Below are 18848 nucleotides of genomic sequence, written 5' to 3'. Positions count from 1 at the left end.
TCACGCCGCGATGGAAGCCCAGCACTACCAGATGGAAGTCAACTTTGTGAAGGTGTTGAATCAGCTGGTTGCTATGAAGAAATTTCGCAGCCCCTCTTGTGCATCTGCAAAATCTCGCAGACCTCATTTTCACCTGCGAAACGGTCCTGAAGCTTCCCGATAGCTGTGCACCGACTCTTTTAGATCTTTTCTTCTGATATTTTTGTTGCCTAAATGCCCAAATTCTCCTTGTAAACCACCAGTGATAGAATTCCTTAGCTTTTAAGTTAGGAATTTGGCAAAATATCTATGTAATAGCTGTAAGTGTAATTGTGGTATAAAGTGAACCCGAGGAGCCTGTTCTGAGGGGTGTTAGAGTGTTGGATCCTTTGTACAGTTTGGGAAGGAAGTAAAATACAGAGCACTTGCTCTGCTTTTCACATATATTTTGTTTTCTCTTTCATTTTCATTTTCTTTCTAGCCAATCAAACTTTGAGGATTTTTCCTTAGAGGATGAGAGGCTAAGCTCTTTGTCTCTTGGAGTGAAGAAAGCCGGGTGAGTTTCCTCATGCATAAATTGGAAGTTCTGTTGTTTTAGTTGTTAATGAAGAGAAAGTGTGACCCGTTGATGGTTTTTATGTTTTTAGTTAGCTTAAAACACCTTGGAATCACCTGGGCCAACACTTGGTAAGGCAAGTGATCTCTAACCATGGAGATGCACTAGTTTACCCCTTGCGAGCCTCTGGTAGGTGACTTGAAGGTAGGATTTTCTAGAATAGCCAACACTTGGTAAGCTTTTGGACTCTTAGGAGACATCCATTAGTTACCTCTTGCGAGCTTTTGACGGGTAATCCAAGGTTAAAGATCACCTTGAATGGCAAGTGCTAGGTGAGAGGTATGAGCCATTGCAAGGTGCATCAGTGAGAGGGATTTAGTGTTTGAACCCATTAATGGAAGCATTTGTGCAGCACCTGTTAGAGAATTGACTTTATGTTAATTCTCTAATGTGAGGAATTGAAACAAGTGACCGGAACTCTCCTTTTTGTATAAGGAATCTGAGCCTAGTGATCTGAAACTCCAAGAAACACTTTCTTTGTAGGAAAATCAGTTACTATTTTTGGTTAGCGTAAAACCAATCTTTTTCATTCAAACGTCTTTATGTTTTCTTTTAAAGCTAACCTTGAAATGAAAAGCCACCAATTCAGCTTTGAATTAATATCATTTGTGAAGTGAAAACCCATCCCAGTGAACGATCCTAGAGCCACTATGCTATAGTAGCTTTGTCTTTGCTACCCTAGTATATGGTGTAATAGGTTATAAATTTTGTTGATTAATCCCTCAATCAAGGAACACCAGCTGGACATGAATCAGCTGAGACACCAATTAGGCATGAATCAGGATACACGCCAAGTCTCAAGAAGTGATATATGTCATGGTACCAGGGCAGACCATCGTCTATCTCTGTATCATCAATCAGACAACAATATGCCGAAGCAGACCTCGACTCGATCAACAATGGGCGAACAGTGGCATCAATAGGAATGTCAATCATGGAAGTCAGAGTAGCTAAGGCGTCAGCAAACTGGTTCTGCGCTCTAGGCAGATGGGTATATCTGAAATCATCGAATCTCCCGACCAGTAGCTCCAAATACGCGTGGTAAGGCCTAAGCTTCACATCTCTAGTCTTCCACTCACCCTGAATTTGTCTCAATACCAGATTGGAGTCACCAAACACCTCCATCTGTCTAATCCCGAGCTCGAGGGCTGTCTCTAATCCCAACATACAAGCCTCATACTCAACAATGTTGTTCGTGGCAGGATGTCGATCCAAGAATGCCAAACGAACATATCTGGGAATGTGATCACCATGAGGGGATATCAACAGGACGCCTATCCCGTATCCAGAATGGTTGGCTGCACCATCAAAGTACATGCGCCAACCTGACAAACTGGTCACAACAGCGACATTCTCGTCTGGGAAGTCTTCATCAATGGCCCTACCATCGGAAACCGGTAAAGAAGCTAGATGATCCGCGACAATGCTCCCTCTAATGGACTTCTGAGTGACATAATGAATGTTAAACTCAGTCAGAAGTACCAACATCTCATGAGGCGACCGACCAGGGCAGACCTGTCAAACAAATATCTCAGAGGATCTAGACGGGATATCAAGTGCACCGAATACTCGGTCATGTAATGTCTCAATCGGCGAGTAGCCCAAACCAATGCCAAGCAATAACGCTCAATCGTGACATATCTCGTCTCGTAGTCTAGCATCCTCTTACTCAGATAATATATGGCCCGATCCTTGCCCGAATCATCGAGCTGAGCCAACATGCATCCCAAAGCCACGTCTGAGACGGATAGGTATAGGAGTAGAGGACGGCCTGGTGTAAGAAGCGCCAAGACTGGGGGTGACAACAAGTACTCTCGGATCCTCTCAAATGCGCGCTGACACTGATCATCCCAAACAGTAGGTTGACTCTTCCTCAAGAGTCGAAAAATGGGCTCACAGATGTCTGTTAATCTAGCGATGAATCTACTAATGTACTAAAGTCTACCCAAGAAACCTCTGACCTCTCTCTCTGTCCTCGGTGCAGGCATGTCTAGGATGGCTTTGATCTTGTCCGGGTCTACCTCTATGCCTCTCTCACTGACCATATACCCCAAGAGTTTCCCAGAAGTCACTCTGAAAATGCACTTCTTGGGATTCAATCTCAACCTGAACTGTCTGATCCTCTCGAAGAACCTCTCTAGAGCCGCTAGGTGATCTGGTCTGTCTCGGGATTTCACTATCATGTCGTCTACATAAACCTCGACATCTCGATGCATCATGTCATGGAAAAGGGTGGTTGCCGCTCTCTGATAGGTGGCTCATGCGTTCTTCAATCCGAATGGCATGACTCTGTAGCAATAACTACCCCCACTCGGTAATGAAGGACGTCTTCTCCATGTCCTCTGGAGCCATCAAGATCTGACTGTACCCATAAAATCCGTCCATAAAGGACAACATCGAATAACCTGCCGTACTGTCAACTAGCATGTCAATGTGTGGAAGGGGAAAATCATCCTTAGGACTGGCATTGTTGAGATCTCGGAAATCAACACAGACTCTCACCTTGCCGTCCTTTTTGGGAACAGGGACGACATTGGCCAGCCACTCCGGGTACTCGACCACTGATAAGAATCCTACACTGAGCTGCTTTTGAATCTCTTCCTTGACTTGTAGGCTCCAACGAGAATGCAATCGCCTCAACTTCTGCTTAACCGGTCTGGCATGGGACAGAAGTGGTAAACGATGCTGGACGATAGATGGATCAAGGCCTGGCATGTCCTTATATGACCATGCGAAAACGTCCAAGTATGCTCTGAGCAACTGGATGAGGCTATCCCTCTCATCTACAGATAGATCTGACCTGATCCTCAACTCCCTAGGCTGATCTGCGGTACCGAAATCGACAATCTCTGCGTCCCCTACAACAGGTGAAACCCTCTGATCAACGGGATCCGAATCGGAAACAGAAGATGAGCCATCATCTGAGTCATGCTGTGCAATCTCATCATCAATACCAAAAATCTGTGATGTGGGTGAAGATAGTGCAGATGAATCAATACCAGAAGAGACAGGCAAATACTCGAAAATGCTCAAATCCATAGATGAAAAGTCGGAAACATAGTCAGGACGGGAGACAAATCCCGATAAAACATCAAATGAAAGAGGTGAGTCCACAAAGTCGGACACTCCCTCAACAAGGCCAACAGGGCCATCAAACAAATCAACAACAACTATAACATCCTCGACGACCTCTGGAGTGGGGGCAACCTGAATCTCCTCGACGATCTCAAGGACGGACACCCTGAAGAGATCAAATGGTGAAGCGAGTTCCGGCGGGGCTATCTCTTCGGTCTGGCTTAAGCTCATCGCGAGCATCTCATCAACGTACTTGTCACTCAGCACGGCTCCGTCCACTACGTCTCCAATCTCGGCAAAAGTCTCGTGATCATCGATCTCATCCGGGAAGCAAAGTGTCATAAGGCTCGTGCGATCTGGGGAGGGAAGAACAATTAACACAGAAGTCGAAGGGTCGGGAGCTCCGTCACTCAACTGTAACTGCTGGACGAGGCGCTGAAGCTCGGCCTCCTGGGTGGTGCTGAGTTCTCCGATGATCCCATCAGATGGTGCATGTGGCTCTGATGCCCTCACAAAGTAATTAGCTAGGCTCATGGTGTATGGGCGGACAGGATAATAAAAGGGCGTATAAGTCAAGTGAGCCCTCACCCTCTCCCTGCGCAGCCGCGCCATACGACGATAGTCGGCCTCAGTGGGAATGAATCTGAGCCCGAATAGTACGTCGCGGTCCGGAAAGGCCACGAACTCACTAGGCCCATGCTGACGCCGCCCCAGGCCCATACCGGGAAGATAAGACATGCTCCGCATAATATCGAGCACCACCGTGCTGCTGTGCTGGTCGAAGGACATGGCTACAAAGTCTCGGCAGAAATCCTCCATCTCCAAAGTCTGCACCTCGTCAAAGGTAAATCCGGTCAGAAAAAAATCATAATCAGCGTGACTAATCTCGAGTACAGGCTCGGTAGAGATGAACCTATCACCTGCAGACTGCACCACGACGACCCGGCCATCATGAATAAACTTCACCTTTCTGATGAAGGGAAGAAGGAATGGCTCCGGCTCTATGGATCCATGGTCGGCCTAGAAGCAGGTTAAATGATGTAGGAATCCTCAAAACCTGAAACACGGCGACAAAAGTGGTCGGACCAATTAGTAGCTCAATCTCTAGTGTACCCATGACCTCCCTCCGAGTGCTATCATACGCGCGAACGGTCTGAGTGGAGGGACCGAAGTCAGAAGGAGCGTATCCAAGGGCAATGGCAGTGGCGAGAGGACATACGTTCAGGGCCGAGCCATTGTCCAGAAGGACAGATGGGACTCGGCGGCCTGAACAACCGACAGATATGTAGAGTGGACGCATGTGATCTGAGCCCTCCGGTGGCAAATCATCGTCTGAGAATACGATGCATGTGGCTCGGTCGGCCGTCATCATATGGATCAATCCGTCGAAGGAGGTGGTAGTCTCGACCCGGATCTGGCTCAAAGCCTGAATCAGAGCATCACAGTGAGTGCTCGAGGATGCCAACAGGCTCCAAATGGAAATACGAGTCTGAGTGCTCCTCAACTGTCTCAAGATCTCATCGTCCTCGGCTCTGACCTCCTCGGGAGCAGACGTACCCTCAACTGGCCTAGCTGCTACGGGAGGTGGCTGATGCATCACTCTACCTCCTCGGAGAACATACTGAATGTCTAGAGTCTAAGAATCATCAACGTGTGGAGCCTGAACCTCCTCAACATCCGGGATCAAGATGAAAGGTGTCCGGACACTGTAATGCGGCAAAATCAATGGCTTAACAGTGGTAGCCTGCACCGATGCCGCCTCGGGAACCAATCGGAATAGAGCAGGCATCCGAGGACCTAGAGTCACCCCACTCATCTCATAAATCACATCTGGCATGATGGGCTCTGGGTCTGAATCGTCATCACTCAGCATGTCGATGCGGTCATCGATCTCATCAAAGTCTAAGAAATGAATGTCATCGGCTGGTGGAGGGACTGCATGTGTGGTGTGGGCAGGTAACGGGTTCGTGGTCACACTCGACTGACCCAAGTGTACCAAACCCTAGTCGATCAAGTCCTGGATGGTGTGCCTCAATGCGGTACACCTATCAGTCTCATGCCCAGGCCCCTAATGGTAGACACAATGTAAGTTCATCCTAAACTGAGGGGGAAGAGGCTGGGGTGGTGGTCTCGGAGTGAGAGCGGCCAATACTCTGGCCTCTGTGAGCTTCTGAAGAGCCTGGCTCAACGGCATGCCTATCTGGGAGAACTGTCTATGCGTCCTCAAAGCAAATGGAGTAAAGGTCTGCTGAGCTTTGGGCCTAGGGTAAGAAGTGACGGGTCTCGCAGTGAACTGTGCAGCGTAGCATGGCTGTCCAATGGTTGTATAAGAAATAGGAGGCCTCTCGATGCTCTTAGTAGCATAATAAGGCAAAGTCAATGGCTGAGGCTGATATGTCTGATCATAAGTCGGGTGAGGTGCTCGTGTCCTGTACTACTGAGGCGTGTAAGATGGACGAGCCTCGAGAAGCTGTGGGATAGGTTGATGACGCCTGAGAGGCCTCTGATTGGAGGAACTGATGGCACTCACATCTGTCAATCTCTGTCCTCCGAAGGGTTTCTTCCCCTTAACATCACTAGGGGAAGAATCTGCCCACAAAGCCCTCGAGATGCCGTCCTCGACATCATACAAAGCCAGAACCAGAGATCCAAAATCTGTAAAAGGTACCCCAACCACATGCTTGGCAATCCTCGGCTGTAGGCTCCTCAAAACCATCTGAATCTGATCTCTCTCTGACGGTCTATCCACTATCTCGACAATCTTCCCACGCCAGCGGGAGATGAATGAAGAAACTGACTCGTCTGATCCCTGCCTAAGAGCCTCGAGCTCCCTCCTCGATACGTCAACGACAGTATTAAATGCATACTGTCTCAAGAACTCTTGGGCCAGATCATCTCAAGTCCGACGACGTGATACATCCAAAGAAGCAAACCAACGCTGTGCAACGCCACCAAAAGACATGGGGAAAAGCATGATCATCTGAGCCCCGTCCAATCCATGAGCCCTCATGATCGTACTGTAAAGCCTCAAATGGATGCGGGGGCACCCAATCCCGTGTATCGCTCAATCTCGGGCATCCTGAACTTGGCCGGTAAACTAGCCACTGGCACTCCATCAAAATCCTCCCAAGTAATGGCTCTGTCGGAAGTCCTCAACTGCCTCAACCCCTGCTCAAGCCTATCCATGCGAGCATGTGGGTCCTCTAAGGTCGGGGTAGGCACGGTGACGGGAGGCGGAGCAACCTCAGTCTGGCTATGTAGGGTGAACGGCTGGCCTGTGGTGCTGACTGATTGGGTGGAGGAGGTGGTGGCACTGTATGGTCAGACTGGGCACCATCCGGGGGCGGGACCTGCTGGGCCTGCTGCCCATCTATCCTCCGGCCAAGGCTAGCTATAGCCTCCTGAATCGAAGCCATGGCCTCAGCAAACTGATCGACGGTAACTATCTGCGAATTCATATCCCTCTGATCTGATCTCTGGTCTAACTGGTCCAATACCCTGATCAATCTAACCCCAACTCTAATCCAAGAAGTCGAACCCAGACTGAACGTATCGGTACTCCTACAACAGTGGAAATACAAGATAAGGTGCGAGGTAAGGGAAACTTCACAAAGAATGTTTATCAAATGTGCCAAAAGGTAGCCTAAAAGCAATCAAACTGATATCCAATCCTGAGCAGATAAATAAGAGACTTCTGCGAAGGTAACCAAACCTGTTACTACTGAACCGGCTCTGAAGGCCCACAGATGCACCCACGTGTTTGGGAAGGAAAATTCTAATTGAAATGTCTAAGGCTCAAACTACAAGGTCAAGGTGGCTCTAAAAGGAGATAGGTGGACTTTAAAAGATCCCTAGTAGAAGCGATCGTACCCTCCGGTGGTACGCAACCCTCTACACGCCTCCGAAGAGACGGGGCGCTTCCATGCAAGGTGGTCATCACCTCCACACATGCACTACCTCGACATCCTAAGGGGTTTCCTATGGTGAAACCTCTCAAACTCTCAACGCTCAATGGTCAACTAAAGTGCACAGTGAATGGTGTGGGTGCATCCGAAAACCCTAAGAATCTAGAGCAGAAGAGGAAACACACTGGTCGCACGACTATCCATGAAACCTAGCTCGGGGCTATACAGGTCTTCAATGATTGGACTCCAATCGACATCAAAGTGTCGCTCTCCTCCAGAATGCTCCCGTGCATCGATATAGCCCGTCGCTAGACCCTACTCCTAATCTCTGGCTCGGTCAGAGAGCAAGCACACAGAAGGTCTCACACTTGCAATAGTGAGAACCGAGATGAAAGGAATGACCGAAACCAAGAGAGTTGGAGGTAGGGGGATAGAAGTGAGACCCACATAGACAGATGACATGCAATCATGCAAAGGGAGGGCAGTCATGCATCATACAGTCAGGCAGAGCAGGATATATCACTCATGTACACACAAAATAAGCGAGAATATGACAATAAAGACGAATAGTGATACAAACATCATGCTCAAAGACGATCAAAATAGTATACAAGTCAGAGAATCAATATGTCAAGCTGAGTGATATACAATGGTGAGTGTATTCATGTGAAGTGATCAGAAAAATCATGCCAAAATCAGAATCAATACGCTAAGCAATGCAATAAGATCAATCATCAATAATCCAGCATGTCAAAATCTCAAATGAATACGACATCTAAACATGCATCAAGAAATCCTCAATGTACAATTAAGAGATGAGCATCCACTGATCGTCCAATCAAATGCCACGTTTGCTTCACTCTAAGTTCAAGCTTGACTCTCTAAAAAAATCCCCAGCGGAGTCACTATTTTGTGGACCCCGCATTTCGGCTCATGCGTTTCCCACTCGAATGGCGACTCCAAGTCATTTTTCCTAATCAATAAGATCAATTTTTCAAATAAAAATCGAGCTCGCCATTCGAGTGAGAAACACATGAGCCGAAATGCGGGGTCCACAATACCCTTCAAAACTATTTTCTAACATAATATTTGAGAAACTTTTTAATCTTAATTTTTTTTTAATAATTATTCTGAAATTTTATTATTTTAGAAAACTAATTTAAAAAATATATATTATAAAAATATATCATTTAAAAAAATAAATTTGATATATTTTTAGTTATTTTTATATACACAATTTTAAATATATATATTTTCCAAGATGTTTGATTTTTAAATAATAAATTTTTATTTTTTTTGGAAAAGAGTGTATTTTTTTTTCCAAATCACTAAATTATATTAAATTTTATTGAGGTTTGCAAAAGGAATAAAATTTAAATTAATGTTTTTCTATATGTTTTTTTTTCATAGTCAATAAAAGTCATTTTTGAAAAGATAAAAAATTTATATCATTTTTTTCAATTTTCATACTTCCTCTAAGTCTTGGGCTTAAATAGTGAACTTATATGCATCAAACCTTAATTTTTGGACTCAATTAGATCCAAAACACTATTGTCCCTTTGTATTTTTGTTTTTGAATATTTCTTAAAATAACTTTTATTTTTAAAATTTTTTCAAAAAAAGAAACGAAAGGAAAATGGGTTATGGGAACCGTTCTTAAAAACTTGTTTTAGAAACAATTGACAAGGGAAGGTGTTTTTATATAACAACCCTAGTTTTTGGAGATAATTAATTGAGAGAGGATCCTCCTTTCGGTGTGGACAATATGTTATGATGCAGCAGGCAGCAGCAGCCTTCAGACGTGTTGTTGAGCATATTTACTTATTTAGGTGAAAAGCCGGCTTACGTGACTTAAAAGAAACCAAGTTGAAATCCACCAACTTTCTAGAATGAAATCTATGAAAGTCAAAAAGATCGTCTGATATCATTCCACTAGTCTTGTTTTCGATTTGAAATACCTTAATAATTTACATACCATAATGTGCTCTAATAATCACCCCTCACCTGACCCTGACTGACAAGAGGTCACCATGCCATGGCTCACTCCACTTTTGCCTTTTCTTTAAGAGAGAGAACAACAACAACAAATCTTTTTTTTTTTCCAATTTTATATTTATTAAATTTAAAAAGAAAATTATTTTGAGGCTGTGTTCCACTTTTGAAAATTTTGGTAAAAAAATCCAATAGATCATAAAAGGTAAAGAAAACAAAACCAAGCTATTATTTGGATATATTTTTTTATTTTTTATTTTTGAATAATTATTTTCATTAGCAAAGCTCAATTCAATCTTCTTCCTGAATAATTATGAATTGTTGATCACAATTTTAGACCCGTCATCTTAAAATATTAATTATTAACGGGAGGCCTTTATTCGTAGGTCTTGAACTTATCCTCAAAACCAGGTAGACTCCAAACAGGCTGCTCTCTCCCAAATCCAATCCCGTGTGAAGCAACAAATTCTTAGCCGATAATTGTTGAAACCGACATTGATCATCAGCCCTTTTGAGGAAAATTCAAAGGCTGACAGCTAAGAGAAACTTTATTTTTAATTTCTTCCATTTTGTGCGGCTTGACCAAGAGACCCACGTGTGCTTACCGTAGGTCCTTTCTCTCACGTGTTCATAATTTGGGCCCCACCCTCAAATAATGGTTAATTTTCTCATGGGACCAAAATTTCTAGTCAATATACGTTGGGATTTTCTTGTACACACAACTCAAGGTAGTGGATAAGCTGGTCAATTCAATCACAATAAGAAAGAGAAAATACGGGTCTTTTACAACAAATTTGATAGATACCATGCCTTGTTTAGATCGACTTTGAAAGGATAAAAGGTTTTCTTTTTATTTATTTATTTTTAAATTTAATAAAAACATTTTTGCTTGTTCATCAATTTCATTTTAAAAAAATTAATATAAAAAATTTAAAATATTACACCCTATAAAAATTATATTTTTATTTTTATATATTTTTTATATTTAATAAAACTTTTATAATATTAATATCATCATTTAAAAATTATAACTTAAACATCGTAAATTTAAAAAAAAAACATATAAATCAATTTTATAACTTTAGAAGGTTTTATTTAAATATTTTTAATTTTATAATTTTTTTTTTAAGAATGATCTATTTAAATATTCTTAATTTTATAAATAATTATAGGACCGTTTATGATAAAAGTGAAAGTAAAGGTTATTTATATATTTTAGAAAAAAAATTCAAATACAAATAGGAATGACAAATCTAATATATTTTATTTAATTTGAATTATCTATTATGGATGAGTATTGATTTATTCCCATAGAAAAATAAACCTCATTTTTCTTCTCATTTTTATTTTCATAAATTAGCACATTAATTTTATTTTTTTTGAAAATAATTCTCTCATAAGAAACATATATTAAAGATATTATTTATAGTTTTCTATTTCCAAATACTTGGAAAATTTCTTATTTTTAGACTACATTTGATTCCAAAAAATAGTAAGAAAAGAAAAAAATATTAAAAAAAAATGATTTTTTTTCATATTTAGTTTCAATATGAAAAATAAAAAAGAAAATTAAATATAATTAAAATTAGTTATAAATTTATATATTTTTAAATTATTTAATATTTACGTAAAAAAATGTGAAATAAATTTAAAATAATAGATAAAATAATTTATTAATTTAATTATTTTTTCTTTTTTTAAACCATTTTTTCCTTATGTTTTTTAGAACCGATCAATATTCATGATTATTAAAGCAAAACAAGGCAGTGAGTGGAAGGTGGTCAAAGAGAGTAATCATTAGACATTCTCTAATCATATTGTTGATGGATTAAGAAAACAATTAACTAGTAATTATTGAGACTCCCCATGCTTAAAACCATGAGATTCCCGGTTCAAGGGCATCATCGAAATCTGCGGCTTTTGTCTGGGAAACCAACCGGACCGGGTCCGAGGTCAAAACCGTAAAAGGATGAGTTTCCGCGTTGTTGTCTCTAATAATTGTGATGGATCTCCTTTCTGCTTAATATTTCACTTGTACCCCTCTATTTGTTGTAATTTCCTTTCTGTCACTCCTCCGGTTTTTGATCCTTCTAGTCTAAATTTTATTCAGTCATGCCCTCACCATAATTTTATAGTTCATTATAACTGCACAGGGGACTCTCCAAATTAGATTGAATATTGAATTAACATTGATAACAACAATCTTAATTCAGTCAAATATAGAAGTATTATAATATTAATTTTTTAGACTATGTTTAGTTCCAAAAAGTACTAAGGAAAGAAAAAAATGTTAAAAAAATAATTTTTTTATATTTGATTTCACCATAAAAGATAGAAATTAAAATAAAATATAATTAAAATTTATATATTTTAAAATTATTTAATCTTTATATAATAGAGGATAATAAGTAAAATGATTTTGAATAAATATATAAAAATAATTTATTGAGTTTAATTTTTTTTTTTTCACTTTTTCTTTCTTTCTATTTTTCCTCTTTATTTTTTTTTTTCTCAAATTTTTCCTCAAATTTTCAGAAACAAAACATAGCCTTCAAGTATTTTTAATTAAAATAAAAAAAATTCAAAACAAGAAAAATTTCTTCAAAAAGTTATTTGAAGTAGTTTTTAAGAACTTTCCTACTCTAAAGGTGTTTGCATATAGGTAAGAAATTTATTTACAAAATAAATTTGTTAAAATATTATATTCTGTGACAAAATAAAATCATTTTTTTTTGCCAGACTTATAGTAAAGGTTTGTTATTATTCTAAAATTACGTTTCATAGTTATTCTAAAAAACGTTTATAATCTTTTTAATATTCAAATGATAAAAAATTTTAAATATTAAAAAAGTTAAAAATGTTTCCTCAAATCACTATCAAATGGAGTCTAAACCAAAGAGAAGTTAAATTTGAAAGCTATTCTACCATATAATATATGTTTTGAGTATGATATTTCTCGAGTCACTAATTTAGTGTAAAACATTATAACAATTAAAACTCTATGGACCTTTGAATATGTTTGATTTTTTCCTTTATATATCACAAATCCTAAGAACCTAATCTTAGTTTGAAATAGTTTAATCTTAGGGGCTAAGACAACTAAGCTACTTTTTTTTGACAATTTTTTGAAATATGTTTAAATGTTTGAAGTGATGCTCAATGGAATTAGAAAATATAGGCAAAATTTTGTTTTGAAATAATATTTTAAACACCCTTTTAAAGAATTTTTTAACACTTTTGCAATCAACTCGAAAAAGAAAATTTTTGTTAAAAACATCTTCTTGGAATTTTTGAATACATAAAACAATTGTCAAAAAATCAAAGTCTAGACAACTAGCTTCTAAAGTAATGTGACATTTTATGTTCTAAAACCCTCAAAGATTAAAAGAGGTGCACCGATCTTGTGTCTCTTTCTTGCAGTATTTTAGCGTTTGTTGATTCATTTGAATTAATAAGAAATTTACTAGAAGCAACTCTCATGACAACATGAATAGAATGGAAAATGAACTCAAAATGGTTGAAGATAATATCCTAAGTCTCCTAAAGATATTTGGACTTTGATCATATTGCTTTATTAAAAAAGAAAAAGAAAAAGAAAAAGAAAAGGAAAAGGGGGGAACAAAAAATAGAGAGAAGAAAATTTGAGGGAAATGGGAGGGAGTCAAAGATGGCTTTATTGATTGTTGCTTTTTAGAATAGGTAGGAAGAAGGTATGTCTAAGAAAGATTGTTTTGGCCTTTTCTATTTTGGAAATGGAAAGTAGTGGAATTTTCTCAAACCCCCATAAATAAGTTGTTGACTTGTAATGAACATAAAAGGGACCACCAACATGAATTCCTCTATGTTACAAGTCTAACCTAATAAAGTGAGGAATTAAATCTTTAGCTACTTTGATCGTGAAACTTTATAAGCCTTTTGAGTTAACGTGCTTATAAAGAATTACTACTTTGATGATTGGAAATGGTTCAATCATAATCATTTTGAACACTAATTTCTCTATTGCGTCCTTTGAATGACTTTACTCTCTTAAAAAACATGCCCATATATTTACGCTTTCATTCCATTTAAATCTAAAAATAATAATATTGTTATGAATCTATATGTTTGATTGATTGTTAAGGGTTTGTTTGATAACTATTTTTAAAAATAATTTTTTGTTTTTCAAAACAAAAAACTTAGAAGACATGTTTAACAACCAAAATCTGTTTTCAGAATATAAAATGGAATGTTTTCAAAGAACATTTTTAGTTATTTTTTTTTATTATTTTCACTAAGTTGTTTTAAAAAATAATTATACAAACATTTAAAATAATTAAAAATACAATGCTACACATAAAAATTATTTTTAAAACATATTTAAAAATATTAAAAATAGATTAAAAATATTTTAGGTTTTCAAACAAATTTTTATTTTATAAAATATCATAGAATAATTTTAAAAAATTGTGCTTAAAAACAATTTTTTTTAGAATTATTTTCGAAAATAATTACTAAATAGATCGTTTTTCATGTTGGTTGAAATATATTTTCTATTTTTATTTTTTAAAATAAAAAATAATAAAAGTAACTTTTATATAAAATATAAGAACCTTTTCTCTTCGATATTAAAAAAAAAATTAAATTTATCTAAAAAAATTATAGTAACTATCTTAAATTATTATGGTACCTACATTAAAATTTAAAATTTATTATTTAATTTATGTAAAAAACTGAAATAAATAAATTAAGTTTGAAGAATAATTATTAAATATATATTTTTTATTTTCTTGTACTTTTTCTCAATTTTTTTATATTAATAATTCGATATTTAAAAAATACACTTGGTAGTTGAATTTTTAGATGAAATTAAATTAAGTCAAAATATAAATATAAATATAAATTTAAAGTAAAGTAAACTTAATAGGAAATTTTCATGTTCCAATAAAATTATATTCAGCTCACATGTAGCTTTCCAATCAATAAAAAGTACTTGCTAATTATTAAATAGCCTAAAAAAATTAACTTGTTTAACTCAAAGATGGAAATTAACCACAGCAAAAATGGAAATTGAAAAGTAAAGGGAAGAAATTGGAAATAAAGAGAAGTATAGGGGAGGGAAGTGAAAATAAGAAGAATAAGAAATTTACTCGTTTTGGGTGGTTTCTACAATTTCGGCTTCTTTACATGTGCTTCAGTCGTCACTGAACTTTCCAAGCTCCTTCCTTTCCATCTCTCCTCCTCCTCTCTCTTTCTCTCTCTGTATCTCTGAATTGTGATGGAGCAGCAGGCATTCTCAGTTTAATCCTTCTCTTTGAAGGACATCTGACTCTGCCTCGTTTGTTTATTATTTTTCTTTGCTTTCCCACAGGTATGCTTTTGTTGCCTTTTGGCTTTTACCATGGTATCAGCAATGTTCATGTCCAAATCTGGGGTTCCCATTTGGGTTTCTGGTTTTCTTCAATTCTTCAAGCTATTTGTGCTGTTTTCTTTTTGGTTTTTTTTTTTTTTTTTTTTTTTTTTTTTTTTTTTAATTTTTGGTGCGAATTTTTTTTTTTCTTTTTTTGGGTTTTTTTTTGGTGTGTGTATTTTTCTTCCCTTGCCGTGGAAATCACGATATTGAGGTGCAGAATCAGGGTTTTGGAATTAGGATTTGGCTGTCAAAATGGCGAGATTTTGGTGTTTGGTTAGGGTTAGGGTTTTCTGTCTTCATGTCTATTTTAGCACATATATGTATTCTTTAGAGAATGTTGTTTATTTATTTATTTATTTCTGTATATTTTTGTTAATAAATTCTTCTTTATATTGCGCTTTCTATCGAAATTTAAGGAAAATAAAAATTCAATTTTACAGTTTTTATGAAGAAATACTCGAATTTGGTCCAGCTGAGTGGATAAATTTGATTCTAAATATTTCCACGGGAAAAGATAGTTCTCAGATTCAGAGCTTTTTATTTGCTTTTATTTTCCTACCTTTGCTTTGCAATCAGAATGAGTATCATCCTCCATCTGATTGCTTAGAAAACTGAAGGAAAATGAACGGGTTTAAATTTGTGAACGATTTGTTTTATTTCAGGTCCAAAAATTGAAATTTAAGAAAAAAAATCACCTCACCGAGCCAAGGTAGTATTAGAGACAGAATACTGGAATTCTTCTCCCCTCAGATCCCAAATAATGGGGGGAAAAAAAGTTGGGATTTATAATTTTAACTGCCTTTTCCTTTCCACTAATTAATCAGAAACCAATCAGATTATTACTTTTGGGATCTTGATTTTTATTGAAACTGATATTATCTCAGGGGTTCTCTAATTTTTTGTTTCATACTTGTACTGTGGATTTTTTTTAATATTATCGTTTGTTCATTGATTGTTTCTTTTCTTTTCTTTTTTTTCTTTTTTATTTTGACACAGGACCCAGAAATTTTCTGGTGTTTTTGATTAGGGTGTCTTTTCTTACTTTGTACTGGGTTAAAAGATGGTAGCTGAGTCGTGGTTCCGCGGTCTGTGGAAAACTTCAAAAAAGCATGAGATGGCTCGGAGAAAGCACTAATTGGAGTATTGGCATTTGAAGTTGCGAGTATGATGTCTAAGCTGGTTCATTTATGGCAATCTTTGAGTGATAAGCAGGTTACTAGGTTGAGGGAAGAGATCATGAACTCAGTGGGTATTAGAAAGCTTGTGTCGGAGGATGATGAGTTCATTGTTGGTTTGATATGTGCTGAGATCACTGAGAATTTGAGACATGTATTGCGATCTGTAGTCAGGCTTTCAGAGAAATGCAACGAGACAAGCTTGAAGAGTTTTCGGCTTATATTTGATGATTTTGTTAAGACTGGTGCGGACCCATATGGGTGGGAGTTTTCATGGAAGAAGATGGAAAGGAAGGTTAAGAAGATGGAACGCTTCATTTTAGTGAATGCAAATTTGTATCAAGAGATGGAAATGCTTGCAGAGCTCGAACAGACACTGAGGAGAATGAAGGGTAGTGATGGAGATTCAGATTGTGTGAATTTGGTTGAATTACAGAAGAAGGTTGCATGGAAGCAGCAGGAAGTGAAGAATCTTCAGGAACTTTCTCTATGGAAAAGGACTTATGATTACACAGTCCGACTTTTGGCAAGATCTCTGGTCACAATATTTGGTAGGATCAAATATGTCTTTGGAATTAATCAGATGGCGGTTGTTGAGGAAGACATGGATTCAAGAGTAATGAATTGTGATTATATTAATCGCAGCCAGTCAGTTTCTTCATTAATGCTATCTTCAGTTCATCCATCTGAGAATAGTAGAGCCAGATTTGCTTCAGGTCGCCTTAGGAATTCGACTACAAAGTCAGGACCAATCTTGAAAATGGATAAAACCAGCAATTTCTATTCAGGTCCTCTCAAAAGCTCAACAACAAAGTCAGGTCCTATTTCAGGAATGATTAAAACTGTCAACTTTTATTCAGGTCCTCTAGGGAAGGCAAAAACAAAATCAGGCCGAATATCTGGAATCAATAAGATGAGCAAGAAGCTGTGGTGGACTCCTCAGAAGTCATCTGACCGTAATGGTCAGAAACTGCCTTTGAAACCCAACCGGCTGACTCAGGTGGGACCTTTCAAAGGATGCATGATGGTTGGGAACAATTCTCCGGTTAGAAACTGCCATGTAAATTCAAATGATGCTGAGTTGGGGATTCTTGATGGAGCCGAAGATCCTGTGGTTGCTAATGGTTGTGCATTTCATAGTCTATCAATCTTCAATTCTAAGCAAAAGTTGTTGAATGCTCCTCCCGAAACTCTTGGTGCTGCTGCTTTATCACTGCACTATGCAAATGTTATTATCATTATTGAGAAGCTGGTGGCATCTCCTCACTTGATTGGCCATGATGCAAGAGATGATCTCTACAGTATGTTACCTGCTAAAGTAAGAGCGGACCTCAGGGTGAAGCTAAAACCGCACACAAAGAGCTTGGCTTCATCGATGTATGATACGGTTCTTGCAGGAGAATGGAGTGAGGCAATGGCAGGGATATTAGAGTGGCTAGCCCCTCTTGCTCATAACATGATAAGATGGCAATCTGAGAGAAGTTTTGAGCAGCAGAACTTGGTTTCAAGGACAAATGTGCTTCTAGTACAAACTCTTTACTTTGCAGATCAGGAAAAAACAGAGGCAATCATCACTGAGCTTCTTGTTGGTCTCAATTACATCTGGAGGTTTGGTAGAGAACTGAATGCAAAAGCTTTACTGGAGTGTGCTAGCAGTAAAATCTTTGAGGAGTATCTGGATTTGGATGCATAACGTTACTTTCAACTTGAGGCAAATCACTTGCATGTCTCCAATCAGCCTCATATGGATTGGCTTCAGGATTTGTATTTGGAGAAAAGTTCCAATGCCTGGCTAGTCCACCTGGCTTCTCATTTCAACAGTGTAGACAACGAGTTAGCTTGCTGTCGGGATTCTTTGATACCAAGAAGGCATTCTTTCTGCGGTACTCCAGGTATAGTTTGATCATCTAAACATTAATTTTCTTCAGTAAGAGTTGATGCTCTTTCCCATGGCTGCTGCAAATTTGCTTTCCCTTTCACTACATCCTTGTGAAGCATAATTTACCTATTAAGAAGTTATCATTCCCAAAAGCTGTATATCTATTAGCAACACGTATTTATTATAATGATTGTAAATTTACGGTGAGGGTGTTTCCTTCATAGATAGGAGAGTGTTTCCTTCATATATAGGAGATTTCTATAAGCTTGGCATGTTACTTTCAAAGTGGATACATGTATGAATGTAGTAGTATTATTGATCTTTGTGCTGCATGGTCACTGAAGCAAATACGAAGTCGAATTCAAATGTAATATTATGTTCTCATCTGGCATGGTATTTACTATTTATCATCTCGAATTGATGTAGCTTGTTGATCATTTTAGTCATCTCCTACTATATGTGGCCCATTTTGTTAATCAGAGATGGTCTAGCAGTAGGCTGTGCTGTGTTGAGTTGATGGAAGGAAAGATGCCTTGATGTATACCAGGATGTGCTGCAGAAAACAATTCATGTGTATCAGTAGCAGGAAGATTGTATTAAAACCCCTGAACCCATCCGACAACCGCCACCGATGCCCGAAATCAAATAAAATAAAAATTAGAACAGGAGTCAATGGAGGAACTTAAAATTACTGATAACAACTCTTTGCTTTTATATTACTCTATGAACATTTTGTCAAATACTTGTTAACATATATATTGTGGCATAGAGATGATGATGGTGAATGCAGGCAATTTGTTGATGTAGCTAGAAACCCTGAACTGAGTGGAAATAGCAT

The 18848-nt window shown here is 37.9% G+C and overlaps 1 pseudogene; it reads left to right on the top strand.

Annotated features, from left to right (window-relative positions):
• The first annotated feature begins 14762 nt into the window (after nt 1-14762).
• Nucleotides 14763-18616, top strand: LOC117928772 (annotated as a pseudogene).
• Nucleotides 18617-18848: the final 232 nt, after the last annotated feature.

This window comes from Vitis riparia, chromosome 13 (assembly GCF_004353265.1).
Source record: "Vitis riparia cultivar Riparia Gloire de Montpellier isolate 1030 chromosome 13, EGFV_Vit.rip_1.0, whole genome shotgun sequence".
Classification (NCBI taxonomy): Eukaryota; Viridiplantae; Streptophyta; class Magnoliopsida; order Vitales; family Vitaceae; genus Vitis; species Vitis riparia.
The sequence above is the reverse complement of the archived record's forward strand: the minus strand, read 5'-3'. Positions and strand labels throughout refer to the sequence as shown.